Source organism: Urocitellus parryii, chromosome 1 (genome assembly GCF_045843805.1).
Source record: "Urocitellus parryii isolate mUroPar1 chromosome 1, mUroPar1.hap1, whole genome shotgun sequence".
Classification (NCBI taxonomy): Eukaryota; Metazoa; Chordata; class Mammalia; order Rodentia; family Sciuridae; genus Urocitellus; species Urocitellus parryii.
In genome coordinates, this window is record NC_135531.1 from 158,707,382 (window position 1) to 158,734,058 (window position 26,677).

Below are 26,677 nucleotides of genomic sequence, written 5' to 3' on the forward strand. Positions count from 1 at the left end.
GTGCCCTTCGACACCTTGAGGCCCTGACTCTCAACCTGAGGCCATTTGACAGTCCCAGAGGACATGTGGCAGCATCTGCAGAATTCTTCAGTTGTCATGAGAAGGTACTGCTGGCATCTGGTGTGCGGGGGACAGGGATGCCACCCAACCCGCTCCAGCACCCAGGACGCCCCACAGGACGCCCCACAACCCACGCCGACAGCACCCAGGGTGAGAGCCCCTCAAGGTGACGCTGTTCAACGCATCCCAACAGCCCCTCAGAGGCCTCTCAGGGACCCCAAGAGGGCCCACCCAACACCATCATGGGGGTCCTGCGGTGTGTCCTACCTGTGTGACAGACCTGGGCAGCCCCTCAAGGCGGAGCAGAGACGCCCCAGCAGCAGGCCCACTTCCCTGTCCCATGGTCTCCCTTGAAGACCTTCCGACCCTCTGGTCTTCCTTCAGAGCCTGGCGGGCACCTTGGCTGGTGCCAAGCGACAGGCCAGGCAAGGCCACCCCCAGCCGTCACCCTGCTTCAGGGAGAAAGTGCCTAACAGCAACCAGACCTGAGCCACCCCCTCCGTCTCTCAAGGCCCAAGGTCACACTCAGGGCTTCGGAGTGCCAAGGCTGGGCCACAAGTGGCTGGGGCCCAGCACCAGGTCCAGCAGGCTGGCCCGACTCCTCTCCGTGCCGCCAACTAAGGGGGGGGGGGCTGGCTCCACTTTCCTGCCCCCAGGCCTCAGCTCAGGCTGGCCTCGCCTGGGAGGACCGTCCCCTGCTCCACGCCTTCAGCCCCTGTCAGAGGGGACACGGCACACTTCCCAGAAGAGCTACAGATGGCCAAAATACATGAAAAAATGTACACGGTCGGCAACGAGGTAAACACAAACCCAAACCACAGTGAGATCTCGTCTGTCACGGGTCGGAACAGCAGCCACCAAGATCACAGGTAATGTCACGTGCTGGAGAGGAGGGGCTGGCAAATGAGCGCCACCACCGGAAATCAGTCGGGAGGCTCCTCAAAAGACCGGGCCTGGAACCACCTCATGGTTTCTAGTTACGAACATCCGCTCATCATGCTGCCTAACGGACAGGGACTTTCCTGAGGGCGGGGAGCTGTCCTGGTCCACTCGGGGCTCTCAAGGCCTAGTCCAGTGCTGGGCTGTAGGCAGTGGATGGCAGGTGACAGCAGAGGACAGCGGTGGACGGTGGTGGAATGAGCCTACTACCTTGACTGATCTCTGCCTCCGCCTGCCTTCCCCTCCCGCCTTCTCAGAAGCCCTCCCCTCTGCCCAGAACACAGCTGTGGCCCTGGCTCCACAGGGTTCTTCTCCCCAGAGGCCTCCCTGACACCCTGGCCCTGCCCTGTGACCCAGTGACAGCTGGGCTGCTCCTTCCCACAGCCTCCGCCACACTTCAGTTCTAGGCTCACCTCTCAGCCTCTGCTTGGCCAGCTCCTTGGATTAGGACCCCCCCCTCCCATCCCCTCCCTCTGCAAAATACAGCCGGGTGCCCAGAGCGGATGGGCAGGCCACCACCCTTCACTCCGGCTGCCTGCCTCACCCGGGCGCAGGATGACAACGTCAGCCGCCTGCTTTCCCAGCCTCCCTGGTAGCTGGGCACGGACATGTGACCGACCTGCCCAGTAGGACCTGAGAAGGCACAGAGTCTTGTGACCAAGACTGGCCAACGAGACCTGAGGAGGAGGGGACGGGGTGGGGAGGGCTGCTGGGAAAGCGTAGCTCTTTCTTCTCCGTGGGGTGCCGTCGTGTCTGCACGAACCAACTGCTGTAGGTGGGAGCCATCTCGCACAGGATCCCTGGTGCTCTGGGGACAGCCGAAGGAATGTACAGAAAATACTGTGACCTGAAAGACACTGCCAGGCCACGGTGGGCTCTCAACGGCTTCCAGTCCCTGGGGGGGCTTCCTATGTGAAAGAACAGGGTCTTCCTTGTTTAAGCCAGTATCTCCACACCGTGGGTTGCACCCCATCACTGGGGCACAAGGTCGCGTTGGGGGGTTGCCACTAGCGTTTAAAAAATGAACTAGAGGGCTGGGGATGTGGCTCAAGCGGTAGCGCGCTCGCCTGGCATGCGTGCGGCCCGGGTTCGATCCTCAGCACCACATACCAACAAAGATGTTGTGTCCGCCGAGAACTAAAAAAAATAAATATTAAAAATTCTCTCTCTCTCTCTCTCTCTCTCCTCTCTCACTCTCTCTTTAAAAAAAAAAAAAATGAACTAGAAAGACTGGACTGGAAAAGCCCCAGGCCGCATCGTACAGAGCCCAAGGAAGTCCCATCTGTGCAATCAAGTTTCAGTTCCTACTCCACACACGGGTCCGTGCATCTGACTGAGTGACACGGAAACAGCATCTCTTACATGCCCTGAGGGTGTTGGGAAGTGAGACCTGGAAGCTAATTTTAGTTGCAGACGGTTACTTGCAGCCAAATGCATCATTTCCCATACCACCAGCCATTAGCTGCCCATGAACTTCTCCCCCAGGAGTTGCTTCCTGACCAAGAGACCTCCGCAACTGACCACTCAGTTGTTTGTGGCAGAGGTACTCAGTGTTATGATTACACAATTTAATTAAATACTATGCAAATGGCTGACATCTGAGCTTTAGAGGAAAATCTCTGTTTCTAAGTTGACTGCTTTGGAAAGACTCAATAACTGCAAGCCCAGAAGACATGTCCTCTGCTAGAAGGAGGCAAAGAGAAAGCTTCAGACAATGAGTGAGGCACTCTGTAAAGTCCAGCAGGATGAGGCACTTGCACTGATTCATACAGAGCCTGTGCCTTATGCAAGAAAAACATACACAGAACTTCACTCTGCAAACTCAGACCCCAAGAAAGACTTTTCCACATCAAAATATGGATGGGTTGGTGCAAATGTGATGTCTTGAGCTAATGCAAAGTGTCTGAGGCGTGTAAGTATCATTTTCACATTTTTTCATTGTGACCAGGTATTTCTTAAATTGAGTGCCTCCTCTTCCTAGTCACAGTCTCCAGGGAGCTTGGCGCATACCTGGTGGCTGTCTGTGACCTGCAAGTGAAGGTCGATACACGGGAACCAGGTACACTGCTCACCATTTTGTCTCCTGGTGCAGAAACAGGTGCTCGGAAGTGCTTCATAGACACATAGATTACCAAAGCAGAGGACAAGAGGGCCGCCCAGTATGATCTCAGCTCTTCCTTACAGAAACCTCGTCACACAGACAGGATTTCACATTTCTGTCCTGATATTGGACATGAATGGATTAGGGTTCAGGAAAGCACCTGGCTCGATGGCTGGTGGGAGGCCCATGCCAAGCGCCTGAGGCCCAGCGCAGGGGCCCTGTCACCTCCCTGGAGGCTCCTCCTGCACCTCCACTCTGGGATTCATCCGTTCCATTTATTTGGAAGGCCGCAGACGGTTGGGAGATCTGTGCGTCCTGTAGACATGTTGAGAGTTATCGACGAGGTTTTATCAGGAAATTGTGTTTTAAGTGTGAGCCGACAGAAGGCGTCTCCAGTTTAATACGGGAGCTGACGGGCAAGGATCATTATTGACAGAAAACCACTTTAGAGCAGACAGTTGGGTCACATTCTCTTTGACTGAGTTTCCTGATCCTGAATCCTCGTTCAGTTCGGTACCCATGGCCCAAGGGTGCCCACCGCCGCACGTCCTGAGTTTAGCTTAGCTCCTCACTCTTCTTCAGCGCCTACTTTTTAGTTTTTTAATTCTAAAACATTAATGGCCACTTGTAAAAGAAAATGCAAAGTCTTTTGTATTCATGTGTCTATGTTCAACAAAAGTATCCACTTGTAATCCCAGCGGCTCAGGAGGCTGAGACAGGAGGATCGAGGGTTCAAAGCCAACCTCAGCAACAGTGAGGCATTAAGCAACTCAGTGAGACCCTGCCTCTAAATAAAATGCAAAATAGGGCTGGGAATGTGGCTCAGTGGTCAAGTGCCCCTGAGTCCAATCCCCAATACTAAAAAAAAAAAAAATCAGAAAGTTGCACAAGAGTCTTCCAAGGTATGGGACAAGTTCCGTATCTTGATCTGAACCACAGTTAGCCAGTGTGCGCAAGCAAAGGGCCATCGAGTCACCTCTGGCCTGTTCCTGAGCTGTGTGTAAGATACACCTAAATAAAAAGGTTTTAAAAAATATACGCCTGGCTTTGATCTCACAGAGGATCAGGACTTAGGAGTGCAGCCAGCACATCCTGGAGTAAAGGAATTCATCTATGGACATTGACCAGGGGCTCAGTGTGCACCAGGTACTGTCCTAGACTCTGAATGAGATTGTAGTGATCATATTAATTATGAATTCTCCTTGACACAAGTGCTTGTGGAATAAATGATTGACTTCATTAATCAACAGCACAGCCGGAGATGGTGAGATTGATTTTAAACGGGAGCAGAGATGCACTGTCCCCTGGTACTGGAAGAGGGGGAGAAGATGTGGCAGTAGGCTGGCTATGCCCTCTGGTCCCAGGACATGACAAATCTCCATGTGACCAGCCGGTGTCATCTCTAGCACATCAGTGTCGTCTGGGTGAAGAAGGCTAATGTGCGAGTAGCTGCCCTCTGTCAATCCAGGCCGATGGGAGGGGCAGCAGAGAGCAAGCCACTCGTGGTGGAGGGGGCAGACTGGAAGAACAGTCACTGGGGTGGGCCTAGAAGGGCAGTTTTTGTCCCTGGATGCCCTCCTCCTCCCGCCCACTCCTGGCTGCCAAGAGGTCAGCAGCCTTCCTGAGCCACGCCCACCACCATGATGGTCCACCTCGCCTCCGTCCCAAAGCAATGATCCCGCTGATCCTGGACGAGAGCTCTGAAACTCTGAGACAAAATCAATCTTTCCTCCAAGTTGATCGTCTCGGGTGTTTGTCCGAGTGACCCAAAGCTGACTAGCCCAGGCTGGATTAAAAGAAAGAAGACTAAGGAGCCTTTCCTTGTGTGGCCTCTCGCCAGGTGACGCCATCAGATTCCTGACTGCTGCCACTCTTCTCCCCCGATCCACGCTTCCTGAGCAGTCACGGCAATCTTCCTGAAATGCAGATCCGATCATATCACATTTCTGCTTCAGAAACTCAAAGAGTTAATTAATCCATGTCCGATGAAATCGAAATTCCTTGCCATGAATGTCCGGCTCTGTTAGCTGGCCCAGCCTCCATCCCCAACCTTATCCCCCCATCTCCTCCTCCACTCACTGACCCAACCTCAGTTTCTGAAATGGGCCGATTTTTCCCTGTCTCGGGACCCTTCTGCAACAGCTATTCCACTGAATAAAAGTAGATCGGAAGAAGCACTTCTGGGGTAAGGACCTCCAAAATTCATCTACATCCGAAAAGTACCAAGAATGTGGGGGCCTTTGAAGTTAACGAAAGGCTTGGTTCCAAGAGAGGATATGAAAAGCAACAGGAAACCAGTGACTTCTCACGTACAAGGGAGCCTCAATACGACTGTCGGCTGATTTTTCATCAGAAAACGTTTAGGAGCCACGGGAGACCGGGGTGACGTATTCACAGTGCCCGAACTCAGACAAGAACTGCCAACTAAAACCTCTCTATTGGAGCCAAACTGTCCTGCAAAATGAAGGACAGAAACTAAAAACTAAAAACTAAAGAAACGCGGAGGGACTTCCTCACCCAAGAGACCTATCCACCAAAAGGGCTGGAAGAGTCACTCGTGTTGAAGGGAAAGGACACTGGACAGTAACGAAAAGTTCTATGAAGAAGAAAAGATCCCAGTTAATGGAGCACCCAAGAGCACAGAGCCAGCGTGAGCTTCTGGGGACAGCCTCACAGCAGGTGGCATCTCACGACCAGAGCACTTGTGCACAAGGAGGTCACACGGGGAGGGAGGAAGCAAGAGAGTGCCCAGAGGGCCAGATCTGCTTCACAGCAACGATCCACAAGAAGCTCATCCAGCCCGTGAGACCTGGCCCCCTCTGGAGAGACGGGCACTGATCCTTTCCAAGGGCAGCATCCCCATGACCTAAAGACCTCCCAAGAGGCTCCACCTCCTGTGGATCTGCCCCATCTCAACACCACCCTACTGAGAAGCAGCTTCCAGCACACACACCCTGGGGGACAATTCATATCCAAACCATAGCCCCCCCAGAACCATGGCCAGTGTATTTTCAGGACAAGGGGACCAAGTTCATTCACTGTCAACAAATGATGTTGAGTCAAATGAATCCTCACATTCAAAGGAATGACTCTGGGCCTCTACCTCACATGATACACAGATATTAACTCAAAGGAACCAGAGACCTCCATGTAAGGCCTAGAACTCTAAACCTCTTCACAGGAAGCATAGATGTAAGTCTCCATGAACCAGGATTTGGAAGCAAATTCTGACAAATAGCAAAAGCCTGAGAAACAAAAGAAAAAAAATAGATAAATTGGACTTTGTTAAAATTGAAAGCATTGGGGTATCAAAGGACATTACCAAAAAAGTGAAAGATGATCTACAGAATGAGGCAGAATATTTGCAAATCATACGTCTAATAAGGACTTAATAATATCCAAAATATATAAAGAATTTATACAACTCAATAACAACAACAAACAATCCAACTTACAAACAGGCAAAGGACTTAAACAGACATTTCTCCAAGGAAGACAAGTTGCTCGGTATCTTCGCTCATTGGAAAACCACGATGAGGTCCCACTTCACATCTACCCTCCACTCTGACGATGGGCATGTCATGTGGTCCAACCATGGTGGAGAACAGCCCGACAGTGGCTCACAGAGCTTCACGTAAATGTGCTTACATCTGACTCAGCAATCCCACACGGAAGTATCTACACAAAAGAACTGAAAACAGAGACTCAAACAGACACTTGAGCGTGAACGTCCATCATGGTCTTCTTCTCAACAGCCAAAACAAGGAAACAACCCAGATGTTCATCAGCAGATGAGTGGACCAATGAAACATGGAATGCACCTAGTCTGGAATACTATTCAGCCATGAAAAGAATAAAGTTCTGCTACAGGCAGCAGCGTGGACGAACCTTGAAAACATGCCAAGGGGAATAAGCCACACATTAAAGGACAAAGATCAGGCTGGGGCTGGGGCTCAGCAGTAGAGCCCTTGCCTAGCACATGTGAGGCCCTGGGTTCGATCCTCAGCACCACATAAAAATAAATAAATAAAATAAAGGAACAATATCACATGATTCCACTGTATGGGGTGTGCAGAATTTAAAAATTCAGAGAGACAGAAAGCAGAAAATAGAGGGCTGGGGTTGTGGTTCAGTGGTAGAACACTTGCCTAGCATGCGTGAGGCCCTGGGTTCGATTCCCAGCACCACATAAAAATAAAACAAAATAAAAGTATTATGTCCATCTACAACTAAAAAAAAAAAAAAAATTAAAAACCTGGCCTCTGCACTTAGGGCCTGCTATCTTTCTAGCCTCATCTCTGTCTCTACGTGAATCTTTACATACTTCACTGAATTGGAAGGAGATTCAACTGAGAGGAATGGTTACTCACCACCTGTTGCTTTTGCTCTGTTGAGTCAACTAGAGGCTGTGGTCCCTGCTAACCTCACCTACAGACACATCAAATCCACAGACTCCCATCTCTAAACACATATCTTCTAAGAAGCCTCCCCAGAGTTTTCCTCCCTTGGAGTGTGCAACGAATCCTGTTTCCTCTCTTGAGTTTTTATGGGCTCCTTAAGAGTTCAGCTTTTATTTTTTTCCAAAATCTTTATAATTCTAAGATTTCCGGATAAACAATTCCAGAGATACTTGTCTCAGAACAAATTAATAAATTTTTATCGCTGGACAATGAAATGTACCTGGATCCTTTGAGACAGGCCAGTGACAAGTGGCATGTGGCTAAGCAAGAACAGCCACCAACAGAGTTCTAAGACACTGACGGACCGCACATTCGACCACTTCAGAATTCACATAAGTGCATAAGAGCTTTGGTTTCAACTCTCCAAAACTGTGACTGAATGAACCTCTTTTCTCCACTACCCAGCTTCAGGTATTTTGTTATAGGAATGGAAAAAAGACTAATAAAGAGGATAGATTTGATTGTGCCTGGCCTTTTTTTTCTCAAAAAATAACACTTCCATTTTTCCTGTCTGAGAAGTGTTCCTCCTCCAGGTGTAGTCAGAGGATCATGTGGGGTTGATCACACCCACCAGGCCTTAAATAATTATCATATTTTATTCTCTTGCCTCAGTGACTGGATCATGGTGGGAATTATGATTCACACGTGGCCCATGAGAGCTCTTCCTGGGATTTTTGTTGAATAAGCCTTTCTCCTTCTGCAGATCGCTAATCTGCTACAGTATAATCTGGTGATGCTAGAGGTCTTCCCTGCAAGATCAAGGGCAAGGTGGATGAGGAGGAAGTCTGTAAGAGCGAGGTCGATCTCAGGAAGGGCCTAATAACGTCACTGGACATCTGGATTCTGATGATCCTGGGGCTCCAGAGCTGTCCTTAGACCTCTCTGATACTGTAAACCAGACACATCTGTTTCCACGTCAACGGAGCCGACGGTAAAGTCGGCACTCCCTCTGAGAACCACTGGAGAAGCCGCCGGAAGTCCTGTGTGTGGTTGCTTAGAGGCACTGGACAGCTGCTCAGACCACCAGAACCAGAGGGGATGCGGCTCAGGGAGCAGGAGCTGTGAGGAGGCCAGTCGGCATTCCGAAGGCACTTTTTCCTTGGGGACTTTGCTGATTCCAAGTGCAAGGAAAAAGGATGAAAACCCAGACGTTTCCTGGGCAGAGTTCACTGCTGAGGAACAGAGAAACCAACAAACTGCCAAATTCTCAAGCTTAACAGAAAGCCTTTTGAGAGCAGAGAGGTCTTTTCAGAAATTTCAGAGTGCTGGGGAGACAAGGAGTGGCATTTCAGGGCCGACATGGGAGGGGTCCCAGGAATGCGCCAATCTCCCACCTGGACATCACAGAGCACCAGAAGCCAGCCGAGCAGCTCAACTCAGCAGGGTGGGAGGAGGCTAATGGACAGCCCCACACTAGCCATCTGCCAGACCCAGGAAAAGGCAAATGAGCTCTCTCTGGGAGAAGATCACATCATCTGGAGATGCTATAATTTTTATATGTGATGTCTGATATTTAATCACAAGTTACTAGGCATGCCAAGAAATAGGACCATATGACTAAAAACCAAGTGAAATAATCAGCAAGAGAAACAATCATGGGAGGAATAAATCCCTGCTCTTTGGCTCAAGTCCCTCGAAGGTGGGTTTCTATCACTTGTGATAGAAAGATTCCTAACTGACATGCTCAGAACTGTCCACATAATACTGACCCAGGACAGAAGAGGCTGGACACCTGAGGCATTTTCAGGAAGCAGGTTTATTGATTGCAGTCGGTCCAGGGGTCTATTGGATAGCCTAGAACATTCTCCAGACAATGAGTCTAGAAATTCTTTGAACTTTACGCCCAGTGGGAGGAAGGGCTTGGAGGTTTACATAAAAGTAATTTTTTTTCCTTGAGTTCCCAGAAAGTGCTTTTTAGGCTAGACACAGGTCTTATAAGTCTTTACCAAGAAAACAGAGATAATATCTTTTTGCACAACAAGCTTACAGACCCCAACTTTGTCACAAACGAGGCACAAACGAGGCAAAGCACTGAAGATAGCAGGAAACCGTTTTATTTGGCTGCAGCCAGGTTCAGAGGGCACAGCTTTTGCTGTAATCAATCAATCCCCTGAACCCCAAGTTCAGGGAGTTTCAGAGTTTTATACCCAGCATGTAAGGGGAGGGGCTCAGAAGTTCACAGTCTGCAGAAGTTCATTGTTCTGGGCAAGTTAACCCTTCAAGGACAACACCTGAGAAGGGGAGAACTTCTTCTCCCCTCTCTTTCCTTTCCCTGCCAGCTGTAACCATGGAGCTCATTTGTAACTTATCTTAAAAATGTAGAGGTCTCTGCGAAGCCCAGCTCAAGGCCAGAGGCCTTGTTTGTACATTTCTTCAAAGTACTATACTTGATACATTTGTGAAAACTAGTAAGGGGGTGTCCAGCACCTGGAGTGCTGGTATCTTCTTGGCCAGTGGCCAGGTAAACAGGGTGACACAAAAATAGGAAGTTTATCTACATTGGACTCTTTTTCAGAGACTCTTTTGCTGACAGTCCTAAAATCAGCCATGGTGAAGAGGGCTTTTCTGTGGAGAAAGGGGTGCCACTTCAACACCTTGTGTGTGCAAACCTGGCATTTACAAAAGGAGGAAACCACCAACAACCACAATTCCCTCTGCAGAAATTCTGCCTGTGGATATTTTTTGTAAGAATCTTCTGACAAGAGGAGAAGCTTAATTTTGGCAAGGGTCTTCTGGGTGGGGGGTCTCTGGCACCACAGCAGCACCTGGACCACGGCTTTCCCTCAGGCTTCATCCTGGTTTGGATGTTTGAACTCTCACGTGCTCATTGTTGACTAAGATACTATTGAGCTTCTGTAACAAGGAGCCACATAGCTGCCTTCCTGTGGTCTTAGCCCATCTGGGCTGTTATCACGATCGCCTAAGACCAGGTAGCTTGTAAACAACAGCAAGTCCAAGATCAAGGAACCCGGAGATCCCTCACAGCTGCCATCTTGCTGCATTCCCACATAGCAGAAGGACAAATTAGCCCCCTCCAGCCTTTTCAAGGGCTCTCCCCTTATGACCTAGCCACCTCCAAAAGTCTCCATCCCTTAATACATTCAAGGAAGACTGAATTTTGAAGGGACACACGACCTAGAACATGGCACCTGTCTTTCAGCACAACAGCAATAACAGCTGGCAAGTGTACGGAACTCGACGAACTGCTGCATACACATCCCCAATGGCCAAAGTCATATGGAATTCTTGGGGGAGCATTGGTATCTCACGTCACAAATGCGTAGAACTGTGTGACATGTCTTGAGTGTCCTGAGCATGCCATGTGAGGGATGAGACTGCCCAGGCATGTGCAGAGGTGGCAGAGTGGGGTTTGGAACCACTTCCTGACCCCCTGAGTTCTGGAGCTAGCTCCAACCTTCAACTCCCATGCCCCAAAGTATTCATCTGTCCTCCAGGGCTGTGCTTCTTGCCCGGGACCCTTCTTGACTTCCTTCAGAACATATCCAGTCTACACGTCCCAGACTTTCAGAGGTCTCCATGAGCGGGGTCCGCATTCCCATTTCTGTGGATCCACTCACACCTTGGAATTCCACGTAAACTTCATGTCAGTGTTTGAATTGCATTGCCAGCACACAGAGTCACACCAGGTTCAGTGACCCCAAAGTTTAGGAGTCCCGTCTTGGAGCCAGGCCAAGCTTCAGCAGGCTTCCATTTTGGTAGGACTTCATTTGAACATGAACCTTCAATGCCTGATCCAAGGCAGAAACAAATTTCAGGCAGCAGGGACGGGCCAATTGAGAGACCAGCTCGAAATGCAACGTTTTTGCTTCCTTTAATAAAATAATATCAATCCTGATAAAGCCTGGAGCTTTTATAACCCACGATTCCTGATTGTATGTTCCCGAAAGGTTAAAAGTTTTGTTCGGGTTCAACGGTCAGTGCCTGGTCCCTTCTTTTTCTCGCTCCAAGGCACAGCCAGGACTTCTAGAGTCTGAGACCGCGGGCGCCCGCTCCTCCTCCAGGGGGCGGAGTCAGCACAGTGGGCGGAATCAACACGGTGGGGGCGGGGCTGCATCCTGGACACGCCCCTTTCTCCCTCCCACTCGGAGTCTGTCTTCCAGAGCCTGCGCCCGCCCCACAGGCAGCCCCTCGGAGGACCCCTCCCGAGGCTCCGTCCTAAGGCACGGAAGGGTGGCAACCCAGCAGAGAGCCACAGCAGGGTGCTGACAACCCGCCTCCTCCTCCTGCCGCGAGGCGCTGGAGGTTACTAATCAAGTGCAGCTGGCCCGAGGGGCCTGGACACACGCGTGCGCACACACCTTCACACACATCCCCTTGTTCCGAGGATGCCTGCCGCCAATTTCTTGCCTGGCAAGCCAGAAACATTTTAGTGGTTTATAAATATGGTCCCAATTCGTCCCGGGACGCTTCTCAGGTTCAAGCCCCTCGTGTCAGGTGCTCCGGGGGTGTGGGTCCGTCTCCATCCACAGCCCGCTCGGCCGGCCAGCCTCCCGCCCCAGCAGGCGCGCAGTCCTCGGCCCCAAACATCTGAGCTGGGCAGCCTCGCGGGCTGCGTCAGTCAAGTCTTGATTTGTTCTTTTTTCTCTCATGTTATTGAAATGTTATTGTTTCCACTCCTACACCACCACCCCTCGCCCCTCCCAAATCAGCCTGTTGGAAAAGATGTTTATTTTGCTTTTTCTTGGCAACGTTTGACATCAGACAAGTGCATCCCTGAAGTAGACAGTATATTCTTGGGGCATACATTCGAGATCCTGGTTGATTAGAATTACGAATTTGTCACGCAGTCCTGGCCAACTTGGAATTTGGCGCCCTGACATCATGTTTTGTGTCCTCCTGGCCTTGCCAGCGGCTGCGAGGAGGGTCGAGGGATGGGGGGCTTTCTTCAGCAATCAGTTAGGATTTCATAAATAGCTGGCCGTGCCTTCAAAGGCGCCTGCTCTCTAACACGAGATAATGTATGTTTCCTTTCTGCTTACTTGGAGGAGGTCACATTGGGAGCCACCCAAGTTCACTTTTAAATCATTTCTCCGCATACCAGACGTGGCTTTTGAAGTCTTCCGCACCAACCCGCAAGGAAGTCGGCGCCCTGGCCTCTGCCCGTGGCCCCACTGTGTGCCCGCCGCCCATAACAGGAAGCTGTCGGGGCTGGGTGGGCGCGGGCGGGTGGAGCAGACCCGCGGGCCCAGTGCCACCAGGCGGAAAATCATCTGACGTGTCCTCGGTGGGCGCGTCTGGAGCAGCGGCAGGTCAGATGTCACCCTGGCCTCCAAGTCTCCACACGCCTTTCTGGTCTGCCCTGTGGGCCTTCAGACGACGCCCATGGCGTAACAGCAGGCACCTTCAAAGTGCAGGCCACAGGAAATCACATTTGAAGTGCCTGGCGTGGAGGGTATTTTTATACCGTTCACTTTTTCCCTTTTCTTTTCATCTGTTTTCTGCATTTTTTCAGTTTGCTTTTTCTTCTTGATTTATTGTTGTATTATTCTATTTTTAAAACAAGACATACTTTCCCATCAGACTCTTTAATATAACTCATATGAAAATTAGAGATGGGTGGACCTCAGACGAGGCAGGGGCTGGATTCGGCAGGAATCGACTTCCCCAGGCGCAGAAGCCGATCTGAGTCTGTGCCAGAAGCTGCCGCCTGGGGTGCGGGGCAAGGACCGGCTGCTGATTCCTGATCCAGCCTGAGCCAGGTTTCCAGGCAGAACAGACACATGAGGGCAGGGGCACAGGGGTCCTCTCTGCGGCTCTTCTGCATTTAAGGAGGCTAGCTCAACCCCAAAGCCAGAAAGGCTTTAGCTAAAATCCCTGGTGACCCTGTGACCTGGGAGAGCTTCTTTAATTCCCTGTGCCGCAGGTATCTGTAAAATCTGAATGAGATTCATCCACCCTCTATCTGCAGTTGCTATAACCACGGATCCTACCAACCTGGGATCAAAAAGATTCAGGGGAAAAAAATTGTATTGTGCTAATTGAATACAGATTTTTTTCCCCTGGTCATGATTCCCTAAATTATACAGTATGAGAGCTATTTACATAGCATTTATACTGTGCTAGGCATCATAAGTCATCTAGAGATGATCTCAAGCCTACAGGAGGATGTGCAGGGGTTCTCTGCAGATACTGGGCTATTTCAATAGAAGGGACTTGAGCATCCATGGATTCGGTATCTGTCAGGGGTTCTGAATCAAACTTCCCTGGATAACAAAGGATCACTACTTTTGTTCTAGAGTTGAAAAAAATTCAAGACACAGGCCTGGCTGTGTAGTTCAGTGGTAGAACACTTGCCTGGCTTGCGTGAGGCCCTGGGGTTTCATCCCTAACACACACACACACACACACACAAAAGGAGGAGGAGGAAGAGGTTAGAGAAATTATTTGCTCAATAAAGTGGTAGCTAGTATTGTAATTCTACAATCCATTCCTCCAGTCACTCTGAGTTCATCTCTTTTCCCAACTTTGAACTGAGGACTTATCACAGTCTCCTTTTTCTTTTTATTGTGTGCATGTGTCTGTGTGCTACCTATTATGTATTTCCTATAGACATTTACAAATAAGCAATCAAACAGCAAAGTTGGAGAAATTGCAAAGGGCCCACTGTGACCTGGCAGGTAAAAATCTCAGACTCTGGAGACCAAGACTTGGGCTCAGCGCCTGCTCCCTGAGTTAATGCACCCTTTGCAAGAAGCACTGAGTCCTGTGGCTGCTGGGGAGTTCACAAACAGCAGGACCAGCATGGCCTCTGCAGCAGGCCCTTCTTCTCCCCTTGGGTTCAGCCTCAGATGGCAGACGTGTCCACACCATCTCAAACGCACCTCCAGCTTGCAGGTGCTGCCTACCAGGTGCATGCTGCTTCCTACCCCAAGAGACTTTCTGACCTCAGAAGTGCCCTGGGAGGCCTTCTGCAAATGCAGCGTAGAGGTGTAGAACTAACCCTTGGGGGTTCCCCTACACCAGCAGGGGCAGGGGTCAGGGAAGCCAGTGGACAACCCTCCAGCCACCTGTCCCTTGGGTAGACAAACAAGAGAGACACACAGTGGTCCCTCTTACTCTGTTTTGTTTTCCAAAGTTTCAATTATTCCAGGTTAAGAGTAAAAATATTAAATGGAGCTGGGCACAGTGGCTTATGCCTATAATCCCAGCAGCTCAGGAGGCTTAGGCAGGAGGATTGCAAGTTCAAAGCCAGCCTCAGCAACTTAGCAGGACCCTAAGCAACTCAGTGAGACTTCTGTCTCTAAATAATTATGCAAAATAGGGGTGGGGATGTGGCTCAATGGTCAAGAGCCCCTGAGTTCAATCTTCAGCCTCCCCCCCAAAAAAATTAAATGGAAAACTGCAGAAAAAAATCGATACATAAGTTTTTAATTGTGCATCTTTCCGAGTAGTTGGACTAAGCCTTGTGCCTTGGGCACGGCACATTCTTTGTACAGTATGTCCATCAAGCGTGTTAAATTGATGGATTTTAGTTATATTTTTAAAACCTAACTTGTTGCTTTTAATGGGTGGTAGGGATCCAGCTTATTTGCCCAGTTTTCAAGGCAGGAGAAATAAAGAATCAAGCATGCCTTATGTATTTCCTATAGACACTTACAAATAAGCAATCAAACAGCAAGTTAGGGCAAGCATGTCCTTGAGAATCATTCCAGCCAGTACAGGAAAACAGCATGGCAGTACTTGGCCATCACCATTTTTTTTTTTGGGGGGGGGGCAACGACTCCATAGATCTAGCATTGACCAGCAGTTGCTGCCAACATAACAAAAAAAAAATTAAAAATTTAAAAAGATACTGTGTCTCCTGATGAAAGGCATATATACTCCCAGCTCCGTCCTGCTGAAGGGATTGGACTCGAATCTGATCAAGCCTCTGACAGCTGCCAATTCACAGGAAATATAAGGAAGAGAGAAGCATGTTACACTGTACAAAGAGAGTGCAATGGGAAATCCCAAGTGTGGGAGAAGAGACAGGTCAACTGATTCAGATTCTTGAACCCAAAATGATAGGATAATGAAAAGGAAGGAGGGAAGCCTTACAGATAAGAGACATAAAAGAAATGTCAAGTCTTTAATAAATGAACAAAACCAAACTAGAGCGTCTAGCTAGCTTAGTCTCCTTTCTGTTGCTTTAACAAACCACGGGAGGCAGGGTGATTTATAAAGAAGAGAAGCTGATTGGGCTCACAGTACTGGAGCCTGAGAAGTTTAGAAACACGGTGCTGGCCTCTGGTGGGCTTCTGGGGGGCCTGTGCTGCATCCTATCTCGCATGGCAAGACAGAGCCAGCAGGCTACCTGGGCCTCTTCCTCTTCTTACAGAGCCACTAGTGCCATATTGGGTCCCACCCCCATGGCCTCATCCAATCCTAATCACCCCAAGAGTCCCCACCTCCAAAGGCCATAAATGTATGAACTGGATGATTCGGTTTTCAACACATTAATTTCTGGGGACACATTCACGCCATGGCTTTAGGGTGGCACACTTGGGTGATAAAACCCTAAGGAGAAAGGAAGAAGGGATTGCCAAAGAGTTGGGACACTGGCTGCTTGGAGGGTGAAGGAGGAGGGAGGAGGGAACTCTAGGGGGCTGGCAGGGTGTCCTGTCCACTTAACATCCTTCATTAGCATATACATTTGTGTGTGTGTATGTGTGTGCGCGCACACACATGCATGAGTTTCTCCATTCGTATTTTAGTTTACAACTAAAAGTTTTTAAAAGTAAAAGCAAAGCAAGTGTCTTGGGCAGAGCGGTAGGTACTCAGATATAGACCGTGTTGGCCAGGGTGACTGACAGACCCATCAAGAACTTGGAATAAAAGTCAGTTTCTCAAGCAAAGGCCTCCTCTGTTTTCATGCACCTTGAGTCTGCAACATGAGCCACGCGTGGCCTGCAGTAGTTGCTCAGTAAAAATGAGCTGAAGAGACAGGCAAAGCCCCATATGATCAAGAAAACCTTGGGCAGCACCTGGCACATAGTGGGTACTTGGAAAAATATCTGTAGGAAGAAAAGGAAGGAGGGAGGGAGGGAAGAAGGAGAAATATTATGGGTCAAAATGAATGCATGGGTGAGCAGCCGGGCTTCTTAGTATTATGAATGATGTTTTCAAAGGGCATGGAGATGAGTGGTTTGGGTTGACAAATACATATTTATCTTACTTCACCATGGAGCCAACTGACCTAGTCCAACTGTACTGATTTCAGAAGCAGAAAAATTAAACTTGCTTATCCTGAAAACAAGTATGCAAAAGTACTCTTTTTCATTCATCCACACACACGTGCACACACACATGTGCAGACATATGTGTACACACACACATGCACACACACATGCACCCTCTCCCCTTAGTTGTGTAGGGTCTCCGACTTCCAGAAAATAGGCATTTCTTTCTGCTTGGAAAACTGTCTCATCTGTTCAGGGAATACTGGCCCTTTCCTTGGACTCCAAAAAGTATTTTATCCATTAAAATCTAACCAGGGTGTAGTAACCATAAAACCCAGCCGCTCTGTTAGGAAGACGGATATCCTCAAAGATTTATGTCTGGCCGTCTCAAAGAAAATGTGTAAGATACAGTTTTCTCAGAGACTTCCTGGCTGTGCTCCACCCCACACAGAATGTCTGTTTGTACAAACCTCAGATCAGAATTCAGGAAGGGTTAAGGGAAGCCTTTCCCAACCACAGGTTCTGTCTGCTCACCACCCTCTTGACCGTTTGGAATGAATTAACTAGTCCCTAACCAGCCCACGACCGATCCCCAGCTGGAACTAACCAACCTCTTTGCTGCAAATGATCCAACCATTTAGGGTCTCAGATCCCACCCAGACTGGGGCGGGGGATCAGAAATGACATTCTGGTCGCCTGCCTGTCCCTATAAACCGCTTAATGATAACACCCAGCGTGTCCAGGACATGGTGGAGACCGTTGGAAACATCAGACTGCGGGAAGGGGCGGAGAAGGAGGTGAGACTATTTTGAATGAACCTGAAAGAAAATACTTCCCGAACCTTCCTTCCGAAGGCAATTTCGGTTCCAACTTTTCATAAGGTTGGAAAAAGTTAAGCAAACGAGAAGTATAGACACTTGTTTATAGAAGGTTTTTCTCTTTAATTGCTGTTTTTGTTTCATGAAAGAAAAATCTCATAAAATAAGAGCTCATCTGGGGTTCGGCAAGGAGAGGCCTGGCCAGCCAGGGAGCCCCGAAGGCGCGGCCTGTATGTGTTTCCACCGCGGGCCGCGGGTTCCCACCCTCCGCCCGGCTCTGCGCACGTCTGAGGCTGCCTTCAGCATCCTCGCTGCGAACCTTCAGGGCTGGCGAACGTTCCAGACAAGTGGTTTTTTAGGGAGCCAACTTCTGGTTTGACTCTTTGATTGGAAAAGTATCTATTTCACGCGGGGCGATAGGCCCCTGGACGGTTCTCACCAGAAAAGCCATAAACCCATGCTTGAAATGCCAGCCGCGAGTAGGGAATTCTTTTGGTTTGCCTTCAAGGACTCAAAACATTGCAAAGGTCTTCTCTTTGGCAGAGAGTAGCCTGGCGTGGAGAGTTGGCTGGGGCATGTGTGGGAAGAGGCAGACGTGGGAACCAAGAGACCTGGGTTCGAATCCCAGTTCTGCAATTAGCAAGCCAGTCCTGACCTCGGAGAGGCCTCTGCTTCTCCTGGGTGTCACTATCCATTCATAGAATGGGGACATTGGTCTCAGCCCCCCTTCCCAGACACAGCAGGGGCTTAATTACCAGTGGTTCCAATCCACCACCCCACCAGGATGGAGGTGTGATGGACACACAGCCTCTCTGAGGTCACCGAATCCTTTCCGTCCACGTTAGTTAATCTGATCAGCCCTGGAACCCACACAGCCCCAGACAGAAGGTATTTCCCCTGCATAGGAGTGGTGTCCTGCGGAGACTGACCAAAAAACTGCACAGGGGGTGTCCACCAACAATCCAAGGCACTGCGGTCAGGTAACTAAATGGGGAGGAAGATCCAAGGGTAGGGATCACAAGCCAAAGGCCTCCAAGGCTGGATGAGTAGCATGACTCTGCCTGGTGACCCGCAGGACCAGGACCCATCTAAAGAAAGAAGGAGCACCCAGCACCCAGCAAGCCACACAAGAACTCATCCATTTAGCCAGACACTCATCTTTCAGAAAGAGCCAGAAAGTTCGATTTAAGAGGGAAAGCTTCACTCTTAAAATATTGACAACTGGGGGGGGGGGAGTGTTCACCTCTGTGGTCCACGTGGGTATGGAGAGGTCCTGTGGCTGAAGGACTAAGCCACGGAGGGGCCCCTGCCAGGCCTGAGCGGCCTGTGGCATTCAGAGCACCACAGTGTGTGTTCACTGTGTGTGCGGCTTTTGGGGGCAGGGGTGGCTTCATGGACGTGGTGACCAGTTCCTCTTCTGCTAAGCAGAGAGAAAACTGGCATCTATCAGAGGGTGAAGACTGAGATAGTCAGGCTTGGGAGACGGGGTGCAGCAGGAGCTCGGCCACGCGGGCTGCTGACATCCCACCATCTTGGCCGCTGTCATCAACTATTGGCATTGAGAGCAGAGACCAGCAGCACACAAGGCTCTGGTCCCCTCTACTCTGAGTCACCCCAACGTGGACACATGGGCCTTGTGACATGGGTGACATATGGTCAGGCCTATTTTGTATATGGGGAAAGTGAAGCAGCACAGAACCACGAGGGAACTGATGCAAGGCCACACAAAGTATCCAACAGCATTGGAACCGGGAGTGCTCCGCTCCACAGCTCACCCTCCACTGACCCACGGCTGGTGAGGGAGCCCTGGGTCCAGGCGTCCAGGCCCTGGAAGCTCCTATCGGCTCCTCTCAAGCAGGCCCAGGCCCAGACCCTACACCGCCCCACCCTCCGATCCCATCAAGGCTCCTTTGAGTTCACTCTCTAGGCTCATCCACAAAGCCCAGGAAGCATGATGGCCCCGGGAGAAGGTTTCCTGGTGTCCCTTATGAAACCCCAACCTGACACGCAGCTGTTGTGTCAGTGATCACTCTGTCCCCATTGCCAGGAACCCACGACGGCCAAGCGGAGAACCTGGCTCAGCCTGCAGGGGCCTGGATCTGGGCCACGGCTACACACCCACTGGGTTTTATGGACTTGGCCTGCAGCTTCTGACCCCTGGGACCGGGACAGGGATTCCACGCAGACTCAGGCCTCCTCCAGAGACCCCGACTACCCCTGGACCCCAGGAAAGAGGACACAGGGTGTGGTCGGGGTGCAGAAGTCAGAACTGGGGCATCACAAATGAGCCCAGAAACATCCCAGAAAGGATGTTTTGATCTGCCTTGGAGCCATTTCAACCCAGAGCCCTGGACGCCAGGCCCAGATTCCAGGCCTTGGCCACGGCCATTTGATAGATGGCACTGAGCACTCAGTCTCTGCTAGGAAGGCCAGTGTCTGTGGCGCCATCACACGGGCTGCCCATCTAGGGGCCCTTGGCCATCTCTACTCAAATTCACATGTACCTAATTAGAAAGGGACGGAATCATCTGGAACATACAGAAGCGATGCTGCTCCCCCTGTCCTAGCACCAAGGACTGAGCATTTGGTCCCCTCCTCCCTTGGACTCTGCTGTCAGATGTCCCTCCTGGTGTGGGCATCTTGTGCCTCTGAGAGAAACTACTATTTAAGAATCCTTTTAGTTCAATATGTTCCTATAACCACTTCAACTTGTGCTCAATGGAAGACACAGCAGTCTCCCTGGGCCCCAGGAAAAGGAGCAGGGCCCGGCTGGTCAGGAGATGACCTCCTCCCCTCGCCCACACACCTGCTCCAAGTGCTCCCTGAGAGGCGGGTCTGCAGGGCAGGCAGTGGGTATGGAGGACTTGGGCTCTGGGGGTCGCAGGTGAGGCCCTGAACCCCCTCAGCCCCAGCTCCCCAACTGGCAACAGGGGAGTCTAGGTTTCTACCTCCCAGCGCTGCCACCATGATCCCCTGGGGAAGGAGCACACTGCTGCCCACCAACTGGCAGGGGATGGGGCTGCCATGGCTACAGGCCCGTTTCTGCACGCATGCTCTGTGTTTCCCCACAACGGCCCTAGAGTGGGTATTTGTATCCTCTCTGTGGATAAGGACACCAAGAACAGGTTGGGTACCATGCACAGTCCATGGTCTCACAGCACAGGAGGCACTGTCTGTCCCCTGAGTCCATCACAGGGAGCCCAGGGGCATGGCCAGCCCTAGCCTCCATGCACACTGTCACTCCGTGACTGCTTTGGGTGACACAGAGCTAAATCTCCCCTCTCCTTGGAGTTCAACCAGGACTTCCAGGGACAGCAAAATCACCGATCTCATGCTGACACCACACAAAGGAATCCCACCTGCAGGCCTCCAGAGGGCCACTCCTGCTCCGTGCCCCTGGATCACCAGCAGCAGCCCCCATGCTCCCAGACCCTAGTGCTCCTGAGAGCAGGGCAGCTGCGCTGTCTGGACTCCGAATCCCATTCCTGGGGGAACTTTCCATGAAGAGTCTGGGACTGCGGAGCAAGCGGCCTTAGGAATTCAACACCCCCTTGGGGTTTGTCCCTCACCCTCCAGCCCAGGACCCGACTTAGCACACTCAACTAACTGAAGACTCCCTCGCCGCTCGCTGCAATCTCTCCACCCCTGCTCCTGCAGGTGGAGGCTGAGGTCATGTGCGGAAGGACCCAGGTGTCTGAGGCCCTCCCGGCCCTGGCAGTTGATTCATTTGTCTGTAGACATTCTAGACTCCGTGTCTCCAAGACAGGCCAGGACAGAGTGCATGCGGAGGTGAGCCTGCCCGGCTTCTCCCCCAGCCTCCCCCTGCCCCCCCTTTTTATTTTCCTTCTTGGCCTCGAGACCCAAAGTGTTCTGGACATATTTTTCATTTTTCCAAATATCAATTGCTCTTTTATTCCCTCTCTGAAGCAATGAGTAATAAGAGTTGTGTCTGCTCCTGAAATTCCGACTGAAATAAATGAGCCCGATGACCAACGGGAGGTGCCTAGAACAATAACGGCGAATACTTGGCATGTTACAAAAGAGCCCCTGGATGTGGAAGTACAGTAAGTCTCAAAGCGAGGAAGGCGGCCACCTTGCCAGGCCCGGGATGCAATGAGCCATCCAGGCAGCACAACGCCTCATAAATTAATCCCGATTCTCCCCCTTTTTGGTCCACTCTTCACAGTTCTTTCAGCCTTCTGATTAATGGGGCATGCAGAAGGGTATTTTTGGTGTGGCCTGTGTCCCCAGCAGGCAGGCCAAGGCCAAGGCTGTATGTAAATGTATACATCTGCCCCTGGCACCCCAGGACGTCCTTACTGCTTGAATAGCAGGAGACAGAGACAGACCAGGGAGGCAGCAAGATGAGAACCCATGTTGAGCACCTACTAAGTGCCAGGGATTTTGCTAAGCTCCTCGGCACAAGAGAGAGATGGTACCTGGCCTCATGGAGCTGATGGCTAAGATGTCCCCCTTCCTCTCAAAGCTGTCTCAGTGCAGATGGGAGGAGGGACAGCAAGCCACGGTCTGCTCTGCACCCCAATTCCTCTCTCCCTGGAGATGCCCACCCATCGCCTGCACCTAGAGAAGCAGCTGAAGCCCCATCTTCCACTCCACCGCCTGGTGCCTGGGGCAGGTCTGTGACAAGACTCAGCCCAGAGGCTGTGCCTGCCCAGAGCTCTGAATCTGTAACAACTAGCCCCAACTCACAGTGGTAGGCTAGAAAACGTTCCCGTGAAGATGCCATGTCCCACTCCCTGGAACCTGTAAATATTGTATTGCAAAATAGGACTGTACAAATGTCATTAAGTTAAAAACTGAGATGTGGCGGTTATCCTGGATTATCTGGTGGGCCCAGCACAATCCGTGTGCACTTAGAAGAAGGCGACCGCAAGGGAGAAATGGGATGTGACCCCAGAGGCAGAGGTTGGAGTGACCTAGCCAAAAGCCCAGGATTGCCACGAGCCCCTGGAAGGTGGAAGGGGCTAGGAGGAAGGACCCTCCCCTAGAACCTGCGAAGGGAGTGCAACCTGGCTGACTCCAGGGATTCTGACCTTGAACTTGTGGTCTGCAGAACCAAAAGAAAATTAATTTTTTGTTGTGTTAGGCCATCTGTTTTTATAGGAATTTGTTCCAGAAACCATAGGCAACGAACACAGACACTATGAGAGTTTAGAATTATTGTGTGTCGTCGGACTCAGAGCACCTGCTGCATGCATCTGCCCAGGGTGCGTTCTGGGCTTCAGCGGTGCCTGGGAAGCACCTCGCCTGGCTGTTGGCAGCCGTCCCTCCGCCGGCCTCAGGCTCCCCGGCAGCTCCCGCAGTGCCCTGGACACTTCTCCAGAATTCACCTTTTTGTCCCTTAGGTAGCCGGGGCCTGCTGGGGCTTGCCACGGACACCTACACCCATGGGGGCTCCTGCGAGGCTTCCAGCAGGTGCCCGTCACTCTGCAGGTGGTCACACAGCGCCTGCCCTTAGGAAACATGGTGTGTCTTCCTAAAGTTGGATTTTTTTTGCCCACATGTGAGTCAGGAGATTTCACGGTGGGCAGCCATTCTAGACCCATGTGTTAGGATCCACCATGGTCCCTTTCATGCGGGCTGGTTCCCCACAGCCTTCTCCTCATTTTATTGATTGTTTGATGCCTCCGTGCATCTGAGCTTGCAATCCCTGTTACACCTGTGTCATTCTTGGGCTGGGGACTTAACTCAGTGGCAAAGCACTTTCCCTGTATGTCCAAAGCCAGGGGTCCCATCCCCAACACTGCAAAAGAAAAAGGAAGCATCTTCTTTCCACAAACTAATGGCAGGGCAGCAGACCAGCCAGGGCTGGGTTCTGGCCCACACTGCAGGGGCTTTGCCCCCAGCGCAGACAGCTCCAGATCCTCCTTCTCTTCCAGCCAAATGCCTCCTCCCTATGAAGCTTGGGCCCCTTTCTTCAGCAGCCTGTTGGGCCCCAGCTGCTCCTGGCTGGGTTGGCCAAAGTGACCCCATCTCTGTCAGCAGTCTGGATAGACCTTTGGTGCAAGATCCTTGCGTTCTCACATTACCTGGAAGGATTACAGGGAGCAGCCAGCCGACAATATTCTGAAAAGTGAGGAGGATGAAACCGGGAAGGGAGTGGGGCGAGAGGAAGGCTGGGGGGGGGGGAGAGGTGGGAGGGGCGGGAGAGGACTGGAGGCTCTCTGGTCACTTCTTCCCATTTAGCCTCCCAGTAGCCCCAAGGGGATGCCTTGCTATTGGCCCCATTTTTCACATAACTGAGATTCAGAGAAGTGATGTCACTTTCCCAAATAATAGAGTATGGGGACACCAGGATTTGACCCCAGGTGTGTTTCGGGGACAGGACTCAGGCATTGCTAGGTCTCCCTTGTCAAGAAGGGCGCCGATTCCTCCCTTGACCGACCTGACGGGGTGCAACTGGGGGAATGCGAGTCCAAGTTCTCCCCCGGGAGCTCCTCACTCATCCTCCCACCTTCCTCCCCTCCCCTTCCAGCTCCCTTTCAGTCCTGCTCTGCGCAGAAAGCCGCCAGCTCCCTGGCTCGCTGACCCCACCCCCCAGTCCCTCCCTCCTTTCACGCCCCTCCCTCTTCCCCACCAGGAAGAGGAGGAGCCCAGCGCTGTGCGGACCCTGGGCCGCCCTCCACCTGCACCAGCTGCTGCGCATGCGTGGAGACACAATGCGCAGGGCCTCCTCCCTCTCCTCTCTGACCTGATGCCAAGTCCCCAGGAAGTGGCCTTCAAAGCGAATCCCAGAAGCTCTGCTCTTCGATGGGGGTTTCTAAAAGTACTCGTTGGGTTTCCCAGAAAATGTTTCAGCTGATCTTATCTTCCTGGGATTGTAACGCATGACTCTCAGAGTGCTGTTATTAACTTAATGGGCAGCATTGCATGTCTGCATTTGTAAGTCTTTAGGGCATAAAGGCCAGCAGCTGTGGTGCATGGTCATCAAAATTATGCAAATGGCCTCTCCAAGGGCCGCGAGGTGGGAGGCAAGAGACTTGAATTAGGTCCCTCTCCTCCTACTGGCTTGGTTGGTCTCATTCTTCCCCTGGACTTGAGTTTTCCCACGGAAAAGGCAGTATATCCTATGGCCACCAAAAGCCAGGATGCTGTGATCAGATTGGTGGAATTCAGATCTCAGCCCCACCTCTGATGAGCTGTGTAACCTTGAGAAGGTGACTTCATCATTCCAAGCCTCAGTATCCCATCTGTAAAATGGGGGATAATATCATTTATCACCTAGAGCCACTATGTAGCAAACACTTGGCACATTATCCAGTACTTAGAAACTTCTTGAACTATCTTAGTTGTCAATGATGGCAATAGTGATATAAGAGAGAGGGGAAAGTGCATAAAATACCTGTGGGAGCCAAGCTGAAGTAGGCATGGGATTGGGGGAAGGAGGAAACATAACTGCATTTGATATTTCAAAAAGTATAATGAAGATCTCACATCTACTTACCCACAATAAAGTGACAAGAATGGCCACTTTCTTTGCTTTTAGTTGAAATTACATTAACACTTTGTGGTACATAAAGAGACTTTAGAACTGTACTTGAGAAGGATGTGTGACATTAGCAAGGCCTTCCTAGTCCTCAGCTTCTTCCCTGGTAAAATAAAAATCATACCACCTGCTTTACTCATCCCACAAATATTTACTGAGCCAAGTACTTCGAACACCAAAATGTATTCACCAGACATGGTCAGGACCTGTCAGAGTTACACTTAAGATTGCTCATTATTCATCCTTTCAATAAATATACTAAACATTTACTACAGAGCAGGCTGCATATGGATGTTAGATATATAATGGTTAGCAAAACAGATTCACCTAATCAGAAACTACGCATATGTAACTTTGTGAAAATTAACTCATAAAAAATGTGGCAATTACTGATTTCTTAACAGTTTAAATGTCAAGGAAATCCAAAGAAGATTGAATATTTAGTTATACACTTAACAAAACACATATGGGATCTATGTGCTGAAGATTACAAAATGCCAGTTAAAAGGAAACAGAACAAACCTATATAAATGGAGAGGCATACCATGTTCATGGACTAAAGACACATCATAGTCAATTCTCCTCTGGGAGATCTATAGGTTGATGCAATTCCTATCACAATTCCTATCACAATCCTAGCCAGCAATGTGTTTTTGAAGAGAAAGATAAGCTTATTCTAAAGTTTATAGGCTAGGCAGAGGCCTTAGAAGAGCTGAAACAATTTCAATGATGAAGAACAAAGTGAGAAAATCCCTATGCTCAATATCAAGCCATACTATATAGCAAGTGCGATCAAGACCATGTGGTACTAATGCAGGGAGAGAGGCACAGATCAATGAAAGAGAATAGAGAGCCCCAAAGTGGTACCACACACATACACTCAACTGGCTTTTTACAAATATACAAAAATGATTCAAAAGAGGAAGGAGAGCCTTTTTTTGATAAATGATGCTAGAGCAATTGACTCCAGCACCATTTATCAACCCTAGACAACAACAAAAGAGAAGCTTGATCTAACCTCACACCTTACACCAAAGTTAATTCCAAATGAATCATAGACTATAAGGTAAGGCATAGAACTAGGAAACTTTTTTTTAATAGGAGAAAATCTTTAGGAGATGGGGCACCCTAACAAGGAAGCTCAGCTCATAAAATAAATAAATAATGATACAGTGAACCTCATCAAAAGTTTAAGCTTTTTCTCTGTGAGAGTCTATATGAAAGAGATAAAAATACAAGCTACAGACCAGGAGAAAATATTAGCAAACCATATTTCCAAGGAAGCCCTGATAGCTCTAATATACAAGGAACTCTCAACATTCAACTGTGGAGGAACCAATCCAATTAGAAAATGGGCAAAAGTTATGAATACACAGAGATGGCAAATATGCACAAATCATTAGTTAGCAAGAAAATACACATTCAGACCACAACTCACCATCCACCTATCAACATGGCTAAGATAAAATAGTCCAACCACTAAATATTGATGAAGATGAGAAGAAACTGAGTCCTGTATACATTGCTGAGGGCAAGGTACAGTGCAAAGCCATTCCAAGAAACAGTCTAACATTTTCTAAGAAAACTATCATGCAATTACTATGTGAGCCAGT

At 50.1% G+C, this 26,677-nt stretch overlaps 1 non-coding gene across 1 annotated transcript; it reads left to right on the forward strand.

The window, feature by feature from the left end:
* Positions 1-7,217: 7,217 nt before the first annotated feature.
* Trnaa-agc (transfer RNA alanine (anticodon AGC)) lies at positions 7,218-7,290 on the forward strand. Its single transcript has one exon. It is a non-coding gene; the product is annotated as a tRNA-Ala (tRNA).
* Positions 7,291-26,677: the final 19,387 nt, after the last annotated feature.